The following is a 22,033-nucleotide window of genomic DNA, read 5'->3' on the forward strand; positions in this document are numbered from 1 at the left end:
TCAAAATATAAGTTTCGACTGACAAGTTTAAATACCAAACATAATCCCGAGCATGGTGTTTGGGGTTAAACTACCCAAAGCTAGGTCGAACTTCAAAAATCTATACTCCCAAAAGCTTCTCCTAGCATAACGAAAGTGGGATCACTAATCCAAACGAACGCCCTTACCCTTGTCCACGCAGGAGCCTAAAAAGAGTAAACAACGAGAGGGTAAGCAAAACGCTTAGTGAATGCAATAATTATACACATACATATATAATAAACCTAATTGCAATCACTTAAACACATACCGCATACTTGCTAGCAACATAATTAGCATACCATCTCAAGTACGAAGCTAATAATCTCCAAAACTGCAATTAGCATAATCAATAGCATAAAATTGACATAATACAATATGCTACAATACAATACACAACCATGGTTAACCATACTCGCATCATGGTGCTACCGACTCTTTGGTTCACACAATTCGCATCGGTTATGATGCTACCGGCTCTTTGGTTCACATCACAACCCGAGTCATACTCGCGCTAAAGTGCTACCTGCTCTTTGGTTCACACTCTAACAACTCGTGCCGTAGTGCTACCGGCTCTTTAGTTCACACTATAACACACGTACTATGACGCTACCGGCTCTTTGGTTCACATCATAGCACAACTGCACATACTATGGCACTACCGGCTCTTTGGTTCATACCACAGCATAAAATTAAATACATTATATACATACGCATATAATTATTCCACTCACCTTGTATCCAAACGAATGTAAGCCCACAAGCTCTTCAACCGTCAACGAACTCACCTATGATATTAACGCAAAATCAACACTTATCTAAATGGGACTCTTAATCTACCCAAATAGACCACTTAGGGTAATGTTCACCCTTTGTTCCCTTAAAACCAACCATAGGCCCCAAACCTACCAACAATCACTAAAACTAGTGATCATGGCATTAAATCACCCAACTATACATCACTAGGTCATTCAAAACTCTTTTGACCCAATTCGAGGTCAACACCCCCACTTGGGTCATTCATCACCCAAATACGCTCATTTACAAAGACAACCAAGTGTGCTAGAGATTAACTACCCATTTAAGGCTTATAATTACCAATTAATATTTTGAAACCCTAGGTTAGTTACTATTAAGTCTTCATGACTCAATCTTACCCAAGATTACCCAAAATCACCAAATATGGGTTTTATGTTCATCACTAACCAAAACCCTAACCCTTTGAACAATTGAAATAAGAAAATCAAGGTTAAGACTTACCACCACAACCAAAACGTAGCTAGTGATTAGATGAACAACTTTAACACAGGCGCATTAGCCCGAAATCAACTTCTTCCTCTTAGATTTGGGCTTTCTCTCTCACAAAATGGGTCTCTCTCTCTAGAATTAAAATGGAAGAGAAGGGGTGGTTGAAAATAGAGTAAATGATGATCTAGATCTGATATTGGGGCTTTAAATTCGTCCCCCATGTGAAATTACCAAAAAGCCCCTTTTTATATCTCAAAAGAAGAAGGCTGGCCCATCAGACCTCAGCCTCGCCGCGGGCCTTTAGGTCGCTCCGCGGCCCAAAATAGAAAAACTGTGACGATCCATAAATTTCTGACCAAATTTAAACTTAATCTTTATATGGTTTTGACATGATAAGCAAAGTTTGTAATGTTGAGTCTCAAAAATTTTTAACTATTTTCATGAATTCATTGACCTTCGACTACTCTCGACGATTCACGAACCACTATTTGTAAATAGATACATATATATATTTAAATATATGAATTTGAAATATAAATTGAAATATTATATGACGTAATTGTTAGAACTAATAATGTAAAATAAAATAATATATAATAATTATTATTTAAAAGGTATATATATATATATATATATATATATGTAAATGAAGTATATTGAATATATATATATATATATATATATATATATATATATATATATATATATATATATATATATATATATATATATATATATATATATATATATATATATATATATATATATATATATATATATATATATATATATATATATTTGAATTTATTTTGTAATCGTCAGTAATGCTCAATTGTAATTCGATCGATATTAAACGAGTTAAAACGAATATATGTGATTTTAAAATAAACGGTGATTCGAAAATGAGTTCTATTAATTTTAGGCTTACTAAAAATGTATTTAGGAACTATTGGTTAAGTTTTAACACTTTTTATATTTTACGCATAATTGAGAGGGACTGTTGATGTAATTTTTTATTTAATAGTCAATGATCGAATTTTATACCATAGTGACCAAAATAAATAAATGGATTTAATTTAAAAATATGAGATTTTCCAAAAGACTTTTTATTCGCCAATAATTCATCAACGGAGTGCGAAATAATATCCTAATAAGAGTGTCGGTAGAAGAAAACAAATAGGCAGCTGCTTTACTATTTGATACAGTATAAATTAAATTATTGATTTCTGTTTTCATTTTCTTCTCCTCATATTTCAAACTTACTGAACAAATAAATATATACATAGAGATTGATATTGATATTGAAGGTATTTCGTATGCCTGAGAGACATATATAAATTAACGTGGACAATATGTTTTGATCCAAGTCGGGTCATACCCAATAACAAGTTTACCGACACCTTATTTGAAAGGACCCGTTCATATACATTATAAACGATTCACAATAGTTGATTACATTGCGAGGTATTTGACCTCTATATGATACATTTTACAAACATTGCATTCGTTTTTAAAAGACAATCTTTCTTTACATCAAAAATTGACATGTATGCATACCATTTCATAATATCCAAACTATAAATGACCTAATCTGTCATTTACTTAATAATAATCTTTAATGAACTTCAACGACTCGAATGCAACGTCTTTTGAAATATGTCATGAATGACTCCAAGTAATATCTTTAAAATGAGCTAATGCACAGCGGAAGATCTCTTTCAAACCTGAGAATAAACATGCTTTCAAGTGTCAACCAAAAGGTTGGTGAGTTCATTAGTTTATCATAATCATTTATTTCCATCATTTTAATAGACCACAAGAATTTCATTTCCAGTTCTCATAAATATACGTCCCATGCATAGAGACAAATATAATCATTCAAATGGTGAACACCTGGTAACCGACATTAACAATATGCATATAAGAATATCCCCTATCATTCCGGGATCCTCCTTCAGACATGATATAAATTTCGAAGTACTAAAGCATCCGGTACTTTGGATGGGGTTTGTTAGGCCCAATAGATCTATCTTTAGGATTCGCGTCAATTAGGGTGTCTGTTCCCTAATTCTTAGATTACCAGACTTTAATAAAAAGGGGCATATTCGATTTCGATAATTCAACCATAGAATGTAGTTTCAATTACTTGTGTCTATTTCGTCAAACATTTATAAAAGCGCATGTATTCTCAGTCCCAAAAATATAAAGGGTAAAAAGGCAAATGAAACTCACCATACTGTATTTTGTAGTAAAAATACATATAACATCATTGAACAAGTGTAAGGTTGGCCTTGGATTCACGAACCTAAATTATTTATATATAATTATGTATTTGTCAATATTTGTCTAATACATTAAGTTAAGTCATAGTGTACCACAATCCTAATGCTCGAGTCTAGTATGCAAAGGTCGACAAAAATTAGTTTAACTCCAAATGATTTCAAAACTTTATAAATGTTTTATTATATAATTTAAATATCGTCGTTTTATATTTTTAAAATATTTTTTTTTTTTAAAGATTTAATAAAGTAAATAATATAATTCGTTTATAAATAAAATTTTATATTAAAATATACTTTTATATATCTTAAGTAATAAAACTTATAAAGTTCATTTAATATCATAAAAAATACTGCGATAGATTCTATTAAGGTAGTTATATAATTTGTATTACATTTCTAGTTAATAATATAGTATTGATAATAATAATAAGTAACAGTCGTGTTATTTTGGAATAATAACAATTTGATAAAAAAAATTAAGACAACGATATTAACGACGATAATAATCATTTTTACGAAATTTTAATTGACTATAACTTTTAATCCGTCCATCAAATCTATTTGGCATCTAAAGGAAAAGTTCTTAATTTTTTTCTAGCTTTTTAAGGACATGCAAATCTTATATCTTCCTTCAACTATAATATAACAACCTTTAAGATTCGGCATAACCTATCTAAGGGCACTATCAAATTTACAAGCATGCATAATCCTATTTTCTCGAACACTAGTCAGGGATACACTATTAGTATGTAAAAATTAAATTAGGAGTACTCACGTATCAATATTGAGGTTCAATATTGTAGGAAAGGTACGTAGACGCAATGGAGGTGACAAACACTAGTTTAACCTCACAAGCATACCCATGAACAATACCCATCACCTCCATAACCATAACTCATAATTTCCTTAGCTCTATCCCGCTCATAAAACCCGTTTTGAAATAACTCGCCCATGACCTCGTCGTAGTATTTTATGTATAATAATACTAATAATAATAATAATAATAACACTAACAATAATAATAATAAATATAATTATAGAGAGAGTGTGAGAGATAGATAGTTAGAAAACAATTATGATCGATCCTATATATATAGATTTATAAATAATATAATAATATAATATAATATTAATAAAAATTAAAAACATGTTGCATAGTGAGCCGCCACCAAAATATGTCGGCACAAGATTACACGTTTCGTGTAGATAGGTACACGATTCGTGTATGGTGTCTTCATGAAAGTTGTAGATTTTTGAGTTACGGTCGTTTGGACACCGGAATCACCCTTTTTCAAGTCAGTATGATTTAGTTATGATTTTTCTCGTGCAAGTGCGCAGGTTTAGTGATTTCCAACATTTTAACTTTCAATCTTGTGATGAAATGTTGTAGTCTTTTGGTGCTCATTAGAAATATTTATTTTATATTTATTTTTATTTTTATATCATTGAAAATCCATAAAAATATTTTATAATCAAATTCTATTATATCGAAAAAAAATGTGTTTGTACTAAATTGAATAAATATAATTTAGTTTTCCAGAATTAGTTATATTCAAAATCATTCTTTAAAAGGTTTCATCTATATCGTAAAACGTCTTCAATATTAAGAAAACTAAATAATTAACCTACCAAGTGACACAAGTCAATCATTGCAAGGTACGCTTTTGATAATTAAACGAGACTCTCCGCTAACCTCTGTCTAATCCTCAATAATAACACTTTTGTTCTTACATGGAATCACTTTACTAAATATTCCGAATACCGTTAAAAGTAAGAGTTTTCTAATTCAAGTGGACCTCATAACAAAGACTCGTAATTATAATTCAATGTACCTGATAAATCAATCACTTGATATTATCTTTTAATCTCATTGATAAACTTACATCGAACAAATACGTTCAAGTAAAGTATTATTCACTAACTACTGTGATAGCATTTCTATGTTCATAAAATAGATCTCGTAGCTTATATTCATATCAACTAATTCGTTCAATGCTTTCAAGTCACATAATAATCTCATAATCTATTTTTGTATTACCAAGCTCTTAAATGTTTTATCAATATTTCTTAGCTTAAAAAAAAAATACACATATGTACATACACATACATTTCTATTTACACATTTTTGTTCGTGAATCGTCAGACATGGTCAAAGGGTAATTGATTACATGAATATAGTTTTCAAACTTTTCGAGACTCAACATTACAGATTTTGCTTATCATGTCGGATACATATAAAGATTAAAGTTTAAATTTGATCGGAAATTTCTGGGTCACTACAGTACCTACCCGTTAAAAGAAATTTCGTCCCGAAATTTGATAGAGGTCGTCATAGCTAATAGTAAGAATGTTATTATGACGAATATAAGCTGATACATAGAGTTTTATCATGATTAAGAAGTACGGATAAAATAATTCGATTTCTCGAAGCGTATGAGTGAAGCTATCGTAAAAGAGCGAAATGAGTAAATGTAGATTTGTTTTAACTGATGACGTAGCTATGATTGATTTCCGGAATTTAAGGGATTTAAAGAAAATTTTCGTAATAAGATTTGGTTCTTCGGCGACTTAGGAAATCAGGATCTTCTTTGAGTAAATGTAATAATCTGTTCCGATTGCTCTGTCGGATATTTTTCTATAAATCCACCCTCTTTGTTTCCTTACAACTCACACCTTCTATTCTTTCTCCTCAGTTCATACTTTAAAACATTCGTCAATATGCTCCATCCCATTTTGATCCTTGATATACTCTTAATTTTTACATCTGTCATCCTTCTCTTTCATCTACCACCGGAAGATTTTATTTACTTCTACTATTATCTTGGGGTTATAGTGTTATTAATTTTTCCGTGCCTTTACGTGGCAATACGTATTGATATGCACGGTTTGTAGCTTCAGGGTGGTTGTTGAGTTTTATATCTTCCCTTATATTTCGATGCCCCTGCATCTGTCTTCTATAATCATTGTCACCCATAATTAATATTCTCTTTTATTTGCTGCGGTTTATGCTCCAATTTCTAGTTTGGAGCTTCATTCTTTCGTTTCCTCTTCCCGTCCTCGAGTCAAGCGAGTAATGGTCCAGAATTTGCAGTTATGAATTTCGGAATGAACATAGTTAATGTTCTAAGAAGGAAATCTTAATGATGCGATTTTGACTTGTCAAATTACCAGAATATCCTGTAAAAGATCGAATCATCAAGAAATATTTTCTTGCTATGTTTAAGGATTAGATCGAATGTAAGAGTCGTGTAAATGGCACATGATGATGGTGCTGTGAATCATCACATCCCATTAGAAACTTAACATGACCTACTGTAATATAATGACGTTGATCAAGTGTCATTATATTATATTAACTCATGTATCAGTTCCCAACACTACTTCAAAAACATTCATATTCGAATTTTTTCAGTATTTAGAAACTAACACAGTTTCTTTTTATGTTGCAGATATTACAGAGAGATAATTGATTTCAAATGAGAATACTTATGAAAATATCTTCAGAATTATCAAGGATATTTATAATGAAAGATACTATGATATCTTAGAATATTCAAGATATGATGATGATGAAGAATATTTGTCTGTGGAGATTTAGAATAAGAAATAAGGTGTTCGCTAACGAGTTCAGCAGGCACTGAATCATTTGGATCCTTTGAAGGCAGATTCAGTCTCTGTGATTTGTCCATGGCTTCCTTCATACTTTGCTCAATCCATTTTTCAGTACCAAATCCTTTCTTTTTCTGAGCTTTACCAACTCACTATCTTTTATCATCAAACTTTTGACCGTTTAAACCATCTACCATTTTTATGTTTCCTCTGCATTTAATGCAATAATATCTGAATCTCTGGTTATCAATCTGAGGTGGGTTCAGAAGAATCGTGTTTTAGATGATTAAATGATGGTGGTAATATGGTGGAATATGAAAGGTTCCCCAGTAATAATGACGAAAGGGTAACGTATCTATCAGGGTTATAATAAGACTGGTCCGACTGAAAAAATCGAAGTTGACTTGCTGGATCCGTGACAAAATTGGCTACTTTGAAAAGGAATCGAAATGTTGTTCTTGCTAGAAGAATTCGACGCAGGTACATGTTAGATTATGACTTTGGTTTCGAGAGTTTTTCAGGTACAAAACTTCGGGTAACGTGTGGTTGGATCATCATCTCAATTGTTTATTATTTGAAGTGTCTTCTAGAATTTCGGAGGGTTTTGATTGCAGATTGTCATAGTCAATATCCAAATGATGAAATCGTCCTAAATCCCGAATGATTTCTCATATCCATCTTGTGTGTTACGATTAAAAGTGATGTGCTATCACAGTTTTGAAGTCAAAGTATAGCTTTGAAAAATATAAGGATCTAAGAGTGATGATTTTGGTTGTATCTCGAGTTGAATTCTGAAATTCCCAAAATCAGAATATGTAATTAGATTCGAATGAGTATGATTGTTTTGATTTCTATAGAAGAATGTATATTGGTTTAGTTGATGATTATTGAATCAGAATTGAAGAATGTAACATATTAATTGTGATTTTATATATCTCTCGGGTATTACCTACCCGTTAAAAAAATTTCACAAATAATATTTTGAACAAGAATTCTCATTACAATCTTTATGAAAATATATGTGGGTATATTTTCTTCAGATGTAGTACAGATTCAATGAGTTAATATCATACTAAGCTCATTTGATTTTTCGGATTGAATTAGAAATGAATTTTCTCTAAAACATTAGAGATTACATAAACTTTGCGGAGTATTTCACTAATGTAATCAATGCTTCAATATTTATATGTATTTCCTTAGTGAATCATGCTGATGCTCATGGAACTCTTGCTAACTTCGCAAGATACGAATATTGTTTTCCCGTAAATTTCGGGTATATCAAAGATGAAAGTGTATAATCAAACATGTTATTGAATGATACACTTGATTTATTATGAAATAAAATTCATTGAGTTGAAGCAGAGATTGTAGTTAACAATGATTAAATTGTTAACGAAGAATGTACATCATAGCAAATTAGTAATATGAATTAACCAGATAGTTAAGTTCCATACATAATAGCTTAGTACAGAAAGATTTATTATGGTAAAAATTTTTTTTATAGAATATACATATAAATTCTTCGGAGGAACTGAGTTAATACTTCATAACTCGTTGATACAATATACTTGTTATTAATTTGTAATGGTTTCCACAGTGATTCTTGAATTGGCGAAACTTGTGAGGTTAGAGGTGCTGACGATTCTAACAATGTTGACAGCATTGACTGTGTTGGTGAGGCTATTGGTACTGCTGATGATGTTGGTAAAACAAGTCTAGCTTGTACCTTACGCACCAGTCTTGTTAGGGTTTCGGTTCTTCTCTCTATCATCTCTGTCCACTCATCTGGTTTACGGTTAAGGCTGAGATAGATAATCTCTAAAACTTTAGAGATTACCTAATCACCACAGAATGTTTCTCCGATGAAGTTATGAATCAATACTTCATCGTTTGTTGTTGTTGGTACTCCTTGGTATCTTTGGTGCGTGTGACGTTGATATCCGATATACAGATTGGGATATTGAGGTGTGTGATGCGGATGTGATTGTTGGTGGTGGTAATGATCCTGTTGATGTTAATAATGGTGGTTGATGTTGATGTCGGTGATGCTGCTGGTGCTTTTAGTATTGAGACTTGCGATGTGGATGTTACTGGCGGTATTGGTTACGCTGCTGGTGCTGCTGATGGTGTTTGTAACCTTCGCACCGTATTCTCCAAAGCCACTACCCGAGCGCGAAGCTCGTTAACTTCTTCTATTACACCGGGGTGATCGTCGGTTCGGACGAGCGGATAAATATAATCAAGAATTTGGTGTAGTATATAATCGTGACGAGATACTCTGGAGATGAGAGAGAAAATGGTTTCTCGAACAGGTTCGCCGGTAAGTGCTTCAGGTTCATTGTCAATAGGGCAATTTGGTGGATGGAAAGGATCACCTTCTTCTTGTCTCCAATAATTGAGGAGGCTACGAACCCATCCCCATTTCATCCAGAATAGGTGATGACTGATTGGTTGATCTATTCCGGTCATACTGCTTTCGGAGCTGGAATGAGACTCCATATCGGAATAGCTGTCGTAATCTGAGGAATTCGAACTGGTTGAGGGATCCATCTCGTATGATCAAGGGAATGAATTTTTTTGATATGAAATAGATTATAGGAGTTAGATTTGATATCTTTCTATACATAATTTACATATGTATATATAATACCAAAATCCCATAAATTACGGAGAATCTTTGAAAAATGTCAGTCAAAGTTCACAGTATCAGATATGCTAAGATAAGAATTCGTCTATACACTATTATGCAATAAATGCAGGAAAGTGCGTCTAGACTTAAAAATGATAAGCAGGTAATTTTCGACACGAAATGATAAGCAAAACTTTTGACATGCAGACACGGTCGAAGTCCAGACTCACTAATGTATCCTAACGACTTATCAGTTAGACACACTAATGCAGACCTGGTTCGCTAAGACCACCGCTCTGATACCAACTGAAAGGACCCGTTCATATACATTATAAACGATTCACAATAGTTGATTACATTGCAAGGTATTTGACCTCTATATGATACATTTTACAAACATTGCATTCGTTTTTAAAAGACAATCTTTCTTTACATCAAAAATTGACATGTATGCATACCATTTCATAATATCCAAACTATAAATGACCTAATCTGTCATTTACTTAATAATAATCTTTAATGAACTTCAACGACTCGAATGCAACGTCTTTTGAAATATGTCATGAATGACTCCAAGTAATATCTTTAAAATGAGCTAATGCACAGCGGAAGATCTCTTTCAAACCTGAGAATAAACATGCTTTCAAGTGTCAACCAAAAGGTTGGTGAGTTCATTAGTTTATCATAATCATTTATTTCCATCATTTTAATAGACCACAAGAATTTCATTTCCAGTTCTCATAAATATACGTCCCATGCATAGAGACAAATATAATCATTCAAATGGTGAACACCTGGTAACCGACATTAACAATATGCATATAAGAATATCCCCTATCATTCCGGGATCCTCCTTCGGACATGATATAAATTTCGAAGTACTAAAGCATCCGGTACTTTGGATGGGGTTTGTTAGGCCCAATAGATCTATCTTTAGGATTCGCGTCAATTAGGGTGTCTGTTCCCTAATTCTTAGATTACCAGACTTTAATAAAAAGGGGCATATTCGATTTCGATAATTCAACCATAGAATGTAGTTTCAATTACTTGTGTCTATTTCGTCAAACATTTATAAAAGCGCATGTATTCTCAGTCCCAAAAATATAAAGGGTAAAAAGGCAAATGAAACTCACCATACTGTATTTTGTAGTAAAAATACATATAACATCATTGAACAAGTGTAAGGTTGGCCTTGGATTCACGAACCTAAATTATTTATATATAATTATGTATTTGTCAATATTTGTCTAATACATTAAGTTAAGTCATAGTGTACCACAATCCTAATGCTCGAGTCTAGTATGCAAAGGTCGACAAAAATTAGTTTAACTCCAAATGATTTCAAAACTTTATAAATGTTTTATTATATAATTTAAATATCGTCGTTTTATATTTTTAAAATATTTTTTTTTTTAAAGATTTAATAAAGTAAATAATATAATTCGTTTATAAATAAAATTTTATATTAAAATATACTTTTATATATCTTAAGTAATAAAACTTATAAAGTTCATTTAATATCATAAAAAATACTGCGATAGATTCTATTAAGGTAGTTATATAATTTGTATTACATTTCTAGTTAATAATATAGTATTGATAATAATAATAAGTAACAGTCGTGTTATTTTGGAATAATAACAATTTGATAAAAAAAATTAAGACAACGATATTAACGACGATAATAATCATTTTTACGAAATTTTAATTGACTATAACTTTTAATCCGTCCATCAAATCTATTTGGCATCTAAAGGAAAAGTTCTTAATTTTTTTCTAGCTTTTTAAGGACATGCAAATCTTATATCTTCCTTCAACTATAATATAACAACCTTTAAGATTCGGCATAACCTATCTAAGGGCACTATCAAATTTACAAGCATGCATAATCCTATTTTCTCGAGCACTAGTCAGGGATACACTATTAGTATGTAAAAATTAAATTAGGAGTACTCACGTATCAATATTGAGGTTCAATATTGTAGGAAAGGTACGTAGACGCAATGGAGGTGACAAACACTAGTTTAACCTCACAAGCATACCCATGAACAATACCCATCACCTCCATAACCATAACTCATAATTTCCTTAGCTCTATCCCGCTCATAAAACCCGTTTTGAAATAACTCGCCCATGACCTCGTCGTAGTATTTTATGTATAATAATACTAATAATAATAATAATAATAACACTAACAATAATAATAATAAATATAATTATAGAGAGAGTGTGAGAGATAGATAGTTAGAAAACAATTATGATCGATCCTATATATATAGATTTATAAATAATATAATAATATAATATAATATTAATAAAAATTAAAAACATGTTGCATAGTGAGCCGCCACCAAAATATGTCGGCACAAGATTACACGTTTCGTGTAGATAGGTACACGATTCGTGTATGGTGTCTTCATGAAAGTTGTAGATTTTTGAGTTACGGTCGTTTGGACACCGGAATCACCCTTTTTCGAGTCAGTATGATTTAGTTATGATTTTTCTCGTGCAAGTGCGCAGGTTTAGTGATTTCCAACATTTTAACTTTCAATCTTGTGATGAAATGTTGTAGTCTTTTGGTGCTCATTAGAAATATTTATTTTATATTTATTTTTATTTTTATATCATTGAAAATCCATAAAAATATTTTATAATCAAATTCTATTATATCGAAAAAAATGTGTTTGTACTAAATTGAATAAATATAATTTAGTTTTCCAGAATTAGTTATATTCAAAATCATTCTTTAAAAGGTTTCATCTATATCGTAAAACGTCTTCAATATTAAGAAAACTAAATAATTAACCTACCAAGTGACACAAGTCAATCATTGCAAGGTACGCTTTTGATAATTAAACGAGACTCTCCGCTAACCTCTGTCTAATCCTCAATAATAACACTTTTGTTCTTACATGGAATCACTTTACTAAATATTCCGAATACCGTTAAAAGTAAGAGTTTTCTAATTCAAGTGGACCTCATAACAAAGACTCGTAATTATAATTCAATGTACCTGATAAATCAATCACTTGATATTATCTTTTAATCTCATTGATAAACTTACATCGAACAAATACGTTCAAGTAAAGTATTATTCACTAACTACTGTGATAGCATTTCTATGTTCATAAAATAGATCTCGTAGCTTATATTCATATCAACTAATTCGTTCAATGCTTTCAAGTCACATAATAATCTCATAATCTATTTTTGTATTACCAAGCTCTTAAATGTTTTATCAATATTTCTTAGCTTAAAAAAAAATATACACATATGTACATACACATACATTTCTATTTACACATTTTTGTTCGTGAATCGTCAGACATGGTCAAAGGGTAATTGATTACATGAATATAGTTTTCAAACTTTTCGAGACTCAACATTACAGATTTTGCTTATCATGTCGGATACATATAAAGATTAAAGTTTAAATTTGATCGGAAATTTCCGGGTCACTACATTATTCGTATTTGATCATTAGCGATTGGATCGTTGATTAAATAAGGAACACTTGAACTTTAAGAAAAATGGTTTTCTGAAATATTACTTGATGTGTATATATATATATATATATATATATATATATATATATATATATATATATATATATATATATATATATATATATATATATATATATATATATATATATATATATATATTATGGAATAATTTATATATTATGGAAGTAATTATTTATAGGTTAAATAATTACTTGATTTATGTTACATTTTATATAAATTGGTTTTATATAATGAAAGGTACATAAAAATAAATATGGAAGTTTTATAAAACAAATTTTATAAAATCTAACTTTTATAAAATTAATTTTATAAAACTAATGGGTGGCATGGGGAGTGTAATCTCACATGCTAGAGATTCCTTCCTTGGTCAAATAAATCCCATTTCCATATACATGCAAGTCCCTTGACTCCTTGATACACACACTTGCAAAACACATTAAAAGATATCAAAAAAAAAAAAAACTACACAAGTCTCTCCTTTCTTGATGTTTCTGGCTGAGACTTTCAAGGGAGAAGGGAGAAGTTTTGAGTTTATTTGGAAGCTTATTTCAAGTGTCATTAAATCCTAACCATAAGCTAGGGTGTTGGTGCATAAGTTTGGGGGTATAACTACTTGAGGTCTCATTCTTTTGGAGCTCCATTCATCATCATCATCTTCATCATTTACTACCTAGCTTGGAGAAGGTATAAACTCCTTTCTTACTTGTAGTTTGTAAGTATGTTTTACAACTTGATCCTATTTGGGATTTAACTTTAAATGGTTAAATATTAACATGTTTTAAAATGGTAATTTACATGCTTCCGCTATCTTAATTCTTAAATGGTTTTAAGTATATTATAAACTTGTTAAATCCCAACAATGGTATCTAGAGCCGAAATTGATGGAATATGCTTCGAGATGATTATTAAACACACTATATATTTTGCATTTTATGTACATGCATGAAAGTAAAATGCAAAAATTAATTGTTTGGGTGGGTTCTCCATTTTGACCGAATTTATTGAGTCCCAAAAGTGGGTTTTGGGCTCTTCCATTTGGTTCATATTTGTTGTATGTTGTTGTTCACAATCAAACCTTGACCTTGTGTTTGGATGGTTGAAGGATTGGTTGATTTAATTCATTCATTTGGTATGTAATATTAATTCATTCATTTGGTTTGTAATATTTATTCATTTGGTTATGTAATTTATTTTATATTTGGTATGTAAAATAGATTAGGTTGTATTTCATTTTCTAGACAAAATGTATTAGGATATATTTTGTAATAAAATGAAGATACAAGATGAAGACTTGGAAGAACACAAGAAGAAGCATTTGGATCCAAGATTAAGTGGGAGATTTAAAATCTCCTACTTTGTGTTTAAACCCCTTTACCGGTGGCATTTGTTTTCGGCTAAACAAATGTCTACCAAATTGACTTGATTGTGAACATATTTGTTTTGCATGCATGGTTGTTTATTGTGTTTGTATGTTTGGTTGCTACAAGTAAATCACAAGTTAACAAAAAGCAAAATGACAATTTAATTGGTTAAATTAGACATTATTAACGACATGCAAAACGACAATTTAATTAGTTAAATTAAAAGTGGCAAAAGGATATTAATAAACGGTTATTAAGAACATGAAAAGGATCATATATATAAAATAGTTTATATCAAGTAATTGGCTATATTACAAGACATGAAAATGGTTTTTCATATGTACCATACACTAAATGCATGTTGGTGTATGGCATAAAAGTTTTCTTAAACTAGAAATAATGAAAACTTAAAATCCCTTATTAACAAGGCAAACAAGTTAAACGCCATCCTTTTGTGTGACACTTAAAAATAATTAGGGAACCCATAATGGGATAAAGGTCACCTAACCGTTATGAGCAAACTAATATGATTAAGGTAAATTTTGCACACTTGTGGGATAAAGGTCACCTAACCACTTGTATGTTAAATTTACATGTTTACACAAGTAGGACGACTTGATTTGGGAATCATGAACTTAGGGTCACCGAAGCATGAGGAACAAATAGGAGTTGATGGAATAAATATGCCATGCAAAAGGATTGCATGATTCCATAACTTAGAAGTTGCAAAAGGATTGCAATTGTCATATAATGACTACCTAGCTAAATCAAATGATGGGATAAAGGTCACCTAACCGATATTTGGTTTACCGTTGGATTCTAAAATTTAATAAATATCAATTGGTTTTAAAGGGTATTGATTGTTAAATTAAAATTAATACTTAAACAACTTTGTTAAATTTTGTAGATGGCTGCCAATAACAACAACATTCCAAACGCTCCAATCAACTTTAACAACCTATCGTTGAGGTCAATCCTCGAAAAGGAAAAACTCAACCATACGAATTTCATGGATTGGTTTCGCAATCTAAGAATTATCCTCAAACTTGAGGATAAGGTGTATGTGTTGGAAGTGTAGCGACCCCGACAAATCGTCAAGTGACGGCGTCGTCTACGTGGGTCCCTTTACCTGGTCATAAGTCTTTATGACAACGTTTGACCAAAATATGTCGCCTTCATTTCAAAATAAAGATTGTTTCCAAAGTTTACAAGAATTGTTCAACCAAAAGTTAAGTTACAAGATTATAAGTACAAATGAAATCTAGGCGACACGGTTTAAAGTAAAGTCAAAAGACGCTCCATGAAATGCATGTATACTCGACATCCAATGCAAGTATCAATTAATGAGCGGAAGCATGTATCAAGTAGCCAAGTATGAACCTGAGAAAACATGTAGAAAACTGTCAACGAAAAACGTTGGTGAGATCATAAATGTATTTGTAAAAGTATATTTTGAATCACAAGGTTTAGTATCAAGGCGTATACATCTCTAAAGATGTGTTTGTAAACCATAAGATTTAGTATAAAGTGAATTTCAAGCGTATACATCCCAAAAGATGTTGTCTGTATCACGAGCACCCAATTACCAAAACTTAACTGAATCTTCCCTCTGAATTTTGAATATAGTGTTAGAACATACACTATGCACGTTGAAATTACATTTCATCCACTAACGGTAGCGAACCGTCTGAATGAGGGTTCGTTAAACCCGTATGGCCACACAACATAATCACTCGCTTACACTTACACCCTGCAAGTGGAACTAATGATAATTGGATTGAGGACTTTTGTTCTAACTCGTCTGTATCTTTGTATTCGTATTTGTGTTCAAAGTATAAAAGTATGAAAAGTATATATACATGTGAAATGTATATAAATATGTAATGTATATGTTTCTCAGCCCACGATTTAAAAGAATAACAGTTATTGAAAAGGTGGGACTATGATCTCACCTTGAATGCACGAGTAGTAAAGTACTTCAACAAGTAAATGTGTGCAAGAACAATGCTAGTCTTGACCTAAACAAATAGGTTGTATCAATAACGGTAAACACGATAGGTCAAAGATGTTCAATTAGTCCTATGGCTCGTTAAGACTCGATCCTAATAGCATGTGAATCAAATTGTCATGTTTCATGCACGGTACAAGTATAGAAACATGTTAGAACGATTGCACAATTATTTGGTTAAGTTTGATTAAAAGTCAACTTGGTCGGGTCAAAGTCAACAGAAAAGTCAACGGGGTCGGGTTGGATATCCGACAATTTTTCTAAGTTATATAATCATATGTGAGCATGTAGGCCAAGTTTCATGTTAATCGGAGGTCCGTAGCATAGCAAACATTTTCATGTCAAATGACCAAAGCAAACAGCCAGTTTTAGGCAAACGGGACGGCGTCCCATATAGCTGGACGGCGTCCAGGTTTTAAATGTGGGACGGCGTCCTGATGAGCTAGACGGCGTCCCGTTTCAAAAGGTGGGACGGCGTCCTGAGGTGCTAGACGGCGTCCAAGGGGGTTTCCAGGCTCTGTTTGCAGAAAACACAAGACACGAGCCAAACTTCTATCAATCCTAGTTTATGATCCGCAAACAATTAAGACATGTATTTTATATCACCGGAAAGCTCTTTCGACAAGGAACACAACTAGATACATTTCCTAAATCAAATTTATCATTTTAGACAACAAAAATCTCGTCGAAAGTTCGTTAAATGTTCCAAAACAAGGTTTCAAGTTCATCAATTGAAATTCAAGTTTCGGGAATCTAATTTATACATATGATATGCCGTTTTGAAGGTAATGAAATGTGTAATACAACTAAACACTTATCAATAACATTAACAAGCTTTCAACGCATCAAAAGTTCGTTTTAAGAGTTGTCAAACCCTAACCAAACCTCAAAATCACTAATCATGTTAATGTAAGGTTTTCATGTCAATCAACACACCACAACGAAGCTATTGAAGTAACTAACACTTTGAACACACAAACATTAACATCTAAACACATTTCATCATCCAAAATCAAAGATTAAGCATACACTTTTCATTATCAAGCTAGTTACACCTAAACATCAAGATCGAGCATACAAATCATATATTCATGTTATACACAAGCCATAGACACTAACTAACAACATATCAAGTCAAAAACACGAATTTGAGAAATCTAGAGTTTTAGAAATGTTACCCAAAATCGATGAAGTTAGTATCAAATCGTAGAGAATGAAGAGAGGATCACGAAAATGTAATCGGATTTGTTGTGAGCTTCCAAGATTGAATTTAGATGATGAATGAATGGAATGGGTTTGTGTGTGTGTTCTTGAGATGGAGAGAAAAGAGGTGAGGGAGATGATGGAATGAGAAATGGGTTGACTAGTTGACCTAGTCAACTAGTTTGCCCATTTGGCAACTCCGGTCCCTCGAGTTTCAAAGCGGGTGCGGGATTTAACCGATCGAATATTTTAAGTTACACGGGAGTACGGGAGATATTGAAATCCGATAACGAGAATATTTAAAACGTTACATAACAAAGGATACGAATCTAGATACAAAGGGTATTATTTAAAAAGAAAAAGACGGGCGTTAAAATAATTTAACGGAAAAACGCGGGATGTTACATTATCCACAACTCAAAAGAAATTTCGTCCCGAAATTTGGTTGGAAGTAGTAGTCGATATCTCTTACTCGAGACTTTACGTTGTCAATGCTATGAATAAGTGAAAGTACGTTCTTGAGGGTTCTCATGAATTTGGATAGTCAGGGTTTTACGTTGCATTAAGGTTCGGTTTTTACGATCCCCAGTTTCAACTGGTTTTCCTATGAAGAGAAGTTTGTCATCGATAGTTGATGTATCCAGCAGGATTGCACGTTCCTGTTCCGCAGGACACGTTTCTAAGTTTGTTACACGAAATGTAGGGTAAACGGAAACTTAATTGAGTCGGAAGTTCTAAACGGTAGGGAGCGGTTCCAATACGTCCCAAGGTTTCAAAAGGGTTAACATGTCGCGGGTTTAACTTTTCCTGATTCCCGAAACGGATTACACCCTTCCAAGGTGCGGGTTCTCAATATTACGCGGTTACACACTGGGATTTGTGAGGTTCTCCTCTAAGTTTGGTATAACTCTTCTGGCGACAATGGGTTGTCTCGAGCCCTTCTCGGACTTGGATTATCTCAATTGTTGTTTCTTGGATGAGTTAAGATTCGGTGTTTTGTTTGCCACATGCTTTGGTCCAACGAATAGGGGTATGACATTAGCGGTCATATAGGGTTTCGGAAAGTGCGTGTGAACACACGAGTGGTAACTACTGTTGTAAGAGGGATCTACTAAAAGCGACCATGCAAGTTTGAAACATGTCTTTTGAAGACGTGAATCGTTCGTTTGTTCGGTTCGTCTGTTTGTGGGTGGTACGCGGTACTCATGTCTAAGCAGGTTCCCAAGGTTTCTTGTAAAACTAGAAGTGAAACGAGTATTTCGATACAGGATAAATGACGAAGATACACCGTGTTGGAATAGAATCTCTTAAGATATGTTTGAACAAGTCAGTTAGGGGTCGAAAATGTTCGTTAGGACTATTCACCCTCGTGGCGAATACTAATGTAATATGAGGAGTTTATCTATCCATGGAGAAATGTTACCAGGAGTTTCCTTAAACGGAAATGCGAGCGATGAGGATGGGAGTGAAATGAGGACTTTGAATAGGATGAGCTTACATCTCGAGGTTGCCATAACGTGCCTCTAGTTGTCAAAAGTTGAAGTCTGAAAGAGAAACGAGATAGTACACGTAGTTGTATAGTTCGGGGTTGCATAATAATTGACCGATTATCAGAAACACAAGGGCGTTAAGTCAAAGAAGAGTGAAGTATCGTTGGATTGTGTGCTATCTTAAATTCCAGTAATATCAGACGGTAACGGTGAAATATCAGAGGTGTGTAGTGTGGTACGTGATGACGAGAAAATTGATCGGATCCACAATTTAGTATTCGACTTCTCCGTGCAAGATAACGAATTTAACTAGAAATGTTGGTGTGAAGAATCACGCTCAAGGTTCGATCGCGGAGAGATTAAAGTCGTGTAACACGAGAAAAGTCAGAAATGAATTTTCGGTAATAACAGACGAGGTCTAAGATTTTACGAATACAAGTCTGAGTGGGGAGAGTTTCCTGATTACATGTGGCTTGATTTTGAGATTGATTGAAATGCCTTGATCATTAACATTATGGTCTAGAAAATTGGACTTCGTTCAACAGAAATTCTCACTTGGAGAATTTGGTATAGAGTTGCTCTTTCTCAAAAGTTCGAGCGTAAGATGGTGATGTTGTTCGTTTTCCTTCTTTACTCGAATAAGTTAAGATGTCATCTATAAATACGATAACAGATTTGTCTAGATAAGTTTGCATACGTGGTTTAGGAGGTTTATGGATACGGACGAGCTTTGGATAAATCGAATGGTACTAAGAGAGATTTACAACTAACGTTGCGAGTTCGGAAAAGACTCAGGAGACATTGTCTCCCTTAACCCCCAATTGATGATAACCGGAACGGAGGTCGTTTTGGAATACACACGGGATTCATGCAAGAAATCATGAGGTCATGGATGCGAGGGAGAGGGTATCGGTTTCCAACCGAAAATTACTCAGTTCACAATAATCTATACAAGACGATGGGGAAACATTTTTTTTTTTTTTTTTTTTTTTTTTTTTTTAACGAATATGTTCCGAGCTCCCTAGTTCTATAGGTGTCAAGTCAAAAGTCTTAATGTATATCCTCCAATAAAATTTATAGGCACACAATATTTTCCCGTTGGTCACTTAAATCGTCTAAGTAGTATCTAGGGGAAAAAAAATGGAATGTAAAGAGCACGAGTCAAAGACTTGTTCATAAAACTTCTAACGGTAACCGAATCGAATAAACATGAAACATGAGAATTTCGAGAAGAAACATACCCGTGACTAGTCCATCGTCGTCTCGGGCATCCTAGGCGTTGATGTTGAAAGTTTAACGGCGTGCGTTGGGGTTGATTTTCTTATTTGGGCAGGCACTCCTAAAATGACCCGGTTGGCCACACTCAAAACAAACACCCGTCTTGGGTGCATTGGGCTCCTTTTGAGCGACGGGAGCGGTATTCCTACAATCGTGGGCTACATGGCCACTTCTTTGACACTTCAAGCAAAATGGTTTGCCACATTCACCTAAATGATGTTTGTAGCACTCGTTACAATACGGTAGGTGTCCGGTATAACCTTTCTTGTCGTTGGGGATGAAGGGCTTCTTGGCAAAGTTGTTGTTGCTTGATTGGGAGGGTTCCCACTTTCTTTTGTTGCCGCCCGATTTATCCTCGGCCTTAGGTGCCGGAACTACGATTTCGTCAACCGTTTCAATTAGTTGGCGAGCCATGTTCATAGCGGCTTGATGAGTAGTGGGTTTGGATGACATCACCCCTTGTTTGATGCTTTTTGGAAGACCGAGCATGTAGAGCTCAATCCTTTGAGATTCGGGGTTAACAAGATTAGGACACATCAAGGATAGTTCGGCGAAGCGTTGATTATATGCTTTAAGATCGTTTCCGACCACTTTCAAAGCTCTTAGTTCTTCCTCAAGCTTTCGGGTTTCTTCGCGCGGAAAATATTCAACAATCATCTTTTCCTTTAGATCTGCCCAAGAGAGGGCATGAGCTTCATCGGTACCCACCGATTGAACATAGGTGTTCCACCATGTTAGAGCAATTCCGGAGAAAGTGTGAGTGGAGTATTTGACCTTGTCTTGGTCCCGACAACCGCTTATACTAAAGACGGCTTCCGTTTGCTCAAACCATCGGGTGAGCACGACCGGTCCCCCGGTTCCATCAAAAGTGTGAGGTTTGCACCCCATGAAAGCTTTATAGGAGCATCCCTCGTTTGAGTTTCCGGCTCCATTGTTGTTGTTGTTGTCGTTGTTGTTGTTATTATTGTTGTTGGATGAGTGACCGGCCATGGCCGCATCTACGGCGGTAGCTATCATCCGTTCGAGAGCTTGTTCGGGAGTTTCATTGCGGCGTACACGACGAGGAGCCATTGTTCCTTCATGACACAAGAATATCGTTGGTTAGTATTTTCAACAATACTAACCGGAGTATGGAATAAGGATAGAGAGAAAATTTTCCTTGACTCGCCCTAAATTCTTTATGTCATAATGTCGGAACGTCCATGTGAATCACCGTAATATAATCCCGGAAATTATATTACCCTGATTCTCATGTGCATTTAACATTACTTCATAAAGTCAAGGTGGTGCGTCAACAAAATTTATCAACGTAAGATCAAGATCGAATACGAGTTAGATATGATAGAAGAGTTCGAGTATAAATGCACAAATAGTCAAGTA

This window comes from Rutidosis leptorrhynchoides, chromosome 5 (genome assembly GCF_046630445.1).
Source record: "Rutidosis leptorrhynchoides isolate AG116_Rl617_1_P2 chromosome 5, CSIRO_AGI_Rlap_v1, whole genome shotgun sequence".
NCBI classification, from domain to species: Eukaryota; Viridiplantae; Streptophyta; class Magnoliopsida; order Asterales; family Asteraceae; genus Rutidosis; species Rutidosis leptorrhynchoides.